A 3,214-nucleotide genomic window follows, 5' to 3' on the forward strand; every position below is an offset into this window, starting at 1 on the left:
CCCAGTACTGCGTCCAGCGCAGCGGGCCGCCTGACAGCGTGGGGGCCACGCGTCAGTGGGACTTAACGCCCGAAGCGGTACGGGGAGATGTGAGCGGTTGGATTAGAAAGGGATCGGACGAACGACAGACGTCGTCGTCTCCGGCGAGAAGGGCGAGCACGGGCGGCGCTGGTAGGGGGTCGACGGCTCACCGGCGGCGCGGTGAGGGTCGGTGAAGCGCGGCGAGGACGTTGGCGAGGTAGAGGAAGCAGCCTGTAGCAGTCTCGCCTCCAGGGGTGGCCTCCTTCGCCGGCGGGCTCCGTGTACTGGCGGCGGCGACGAGCTAGCGATTGGGGCGGTGTGGTGGTGAATCGAGTGAATGGAGAGGTCGAGGAGAGGTGGTGTGAGGAGGAGAAGCGAATGGTGTGTCCAATTTGAGAAGAAGCGTCCTCCTTTTATAGCGGCGCGAGGTGGCAGTGGGGCGGAGCGGCGGTCGTCGACGGCGTCGTCGGTCCAAGGGCGCCAAGGGGCAAGGGATGGGCGCGGCTTATTGCTGGAGCACTGGCGAAGGTGACGAGCGTGATCGTGGCTCCGCAGAGGCTCTGTGGCGCTGGCGCGCTTGATGGGAGTGCTCGGGCCATGGCGGGCTGTCGTGGATGCTCTCGTCATCTGCGGCGTTCCCGCGGCCCCGTGCGCATGTCCAGGTGACGCAGGGTGAGGTGGGGCGTCGACTGGCGCGGAGAGCAAGTGTGGAGGGGACGCAGGGCCGTGGGCGTCGTCACGTCCTGGCGTGTCCAGGGTCGGCGCCATGCGCGCTCTGGCGCGGCATGGACGCGTTCTGGGCGCCACTGGGCGCGCGTGTGCTGACGCGTGCGAGCTCGGTCTCGGTCAAGGGATGGCATGAGCGTGTCCAGGGAGGTGAGAGGGAGCTGCCAGACATGGTGGTGCATGCTGGAATCGACCAGGTGAGGAGATGGCATGACATGGACATGCCATGCCACGGCATGGCAAGGTTTTGTTGATTTAATCAAACCATGGCCAGTGCAAGTGGTGGAACTGATGTTGTGAGGTGAGAGGAGGGTCCAGGGGTGGCTGTGGTGGCTTAGGTTGGACTTGGTCCTCTCAAATTTTCAGTATGGGCAACATTCTTCACCCTGCCTGCCAAGTGTTCGATCAAATGCCCGCAAGAAAATAATTTTTGAAATTTGAAAATCTTTTTGGTGGGTTGCAATCATATATTAAATGGAGCATTTTGGTGGTGGTGGTGGTCAAAATGGAATTGAGATGCAAAATCACATTTTGCATATGATCTTGCATATGTGAGTTTGTTCCAACTTTGCTTGCTTCCCATTTGAATTTGGTAATGAATTTGGGGTGGTGGTTTTGGGCAAAGTTGAAGTGCTTGATGTTGTCTTGGATGAGGTGCAAATAGTTGGCAAAGTGTAGAAGTGGAAAGTAAAAATCCAGGGGCTCAAAGTGGCCATCAGGGTAAAAATGGCACATATGACCATAATCACATGTGAGCTCCATTTTGATTCAAATTTGTTTTGAATTGAGTTGGCTTGATTTCAAAGGTGTTAATAAGTGTTTAGTAACCATTTACAAGTAATGGTGCAAACCAATTTGGCCTAGATCAAAGATTTGTAAAAATGGCATAGGCCTTATGTGAGTGTGAATTGGATTTTTAGAATTTCTTTCTATTTCATTTTTATTTGACTTTGGTTGATCAAGGGATCATTGCTAGGGTTTTAGAATGATAGTAACACATAAACAAGCATCATGGCAAAAGCACACTCAAATAAATTAATAAGGTGAGCTAATATGCATAGTCCTATATGATGAGAAAAAGTTTTTTGTTGGCTCTGAATTTTGGATTCTTGAACTCTCTCTCTCTTGTTCATTTTATTGAAACTTGGGATGTTACAAACCCTTCCCCCTTACAAAAGATCTCGTCCCGAGATCTAGAGAAAACTAGGTACTAAAGAGATCTGGGTATTCCTTCTTCATATCTTCCTCACGTTCCCAAGTGGCTTCTTCTTCGGTGTGATTACTCCATTGTATCTTCAGGAACTTGATACTCCTGGTGCGGGTGGTCCTGAATGCTTCTTCAAGGATGCGAATCGGCACTTCGCGGTAGGTTAGGTCCTTGTTGATATCAATGGCTCTGTGGTCGATGTTCTTGAATACTTCGGTCTTCTCAGGCACTTCTAGGCACTTCCGAAGCAGTGAGATGTGAAACACATTGTGTACGGCGGACATCTCTTCCGGCAGTTCCAGCTGATATGAGACTTCTCCTCGGCGACTCAGGATTTTGAATGGTCCGACATATCTGGGGGCGAGCTTTCCTTTGAGTTGGAATCTCTGCATTCCTTTGAGGGGTGAGACTTTGAGATACACAAAATCTCCGATCTCGAAGGTCATCTCTCGGCGTCTCTTGTCGGCGTAGCTCTTCTGTCTTGACTGGGCGGTATTGAGGTACTCGCGGATCTTGTGCACCTTTTCTTCGGCTTCGCGGAGAACATCGGGGCCGAAGACTTGACTATCTCCGACTTCCGACCAGTTCAGAGGGGTACGGCATTTTCTTCCGTACAGGGCTTCAAAGGGGGCCATCTGTAAGCTGGCTTGATAGCTATTGTTGTAGGAGAATTCTGCATATGGTAGGCAGTCTTCCCATTTGGATCCGTATTCTAGCACACAGGCTCTCAACATATCTTCTAGTATCTGGTTGACTCTCTCGGTCTGTCCGTCAGTCTGTGGGTGGTAGGCTGTGCTGAAATTCAGGCGGGTTCCTAGTCCTTCATGCACTTTCTGCCAGAATCTTGAGGTGAATTGTGATCCTCTATCTGACACAATGGACTTCGGTGTTCCATGCAGGCTGACTATTCTGGAGATGTATAACTCAGCTAGCTTTGGGCCTTGGTATGTGGTCTTGACAGGGATGAAATGTGCAACCTTAGTCAACCTATCGATGACTACCCAAATGGAGTCATTTCCTCGGCTAGATTTGGGCAATCCTGTAATAAAATCCATACCGACAGAGTCCCATTTCCACTCAGGAATCTGTAAAGGTTGCAACAGTCCTGCGGGTCGTTGATGTTCTGCCTTGACTCGTTGACAGATATCACACTTGGCGATGTAGCTTCCTATTTCTCTCTTCATTCCGTGCCACCAGAATTGTTCCTTCAGGTCTTGGTACATCTTGGTTCCTCCGGGGTGAATGGAATACAGTGTATCA

This window comes from Lolium perenne, chromosome 2 (assembly GCF_019359855.2).
Source record: "Lolium perenne isolate Kyuss_39 chromosome 2, Kyuss_2.0, whole genome shotgun sequence".
NCBI classification, from domain to species: Eukaryota; Viridiplantae; Streptophyta; class Magnoliopsida; order Poales; family Poaceae; genus Lolium; species Lolium perenne.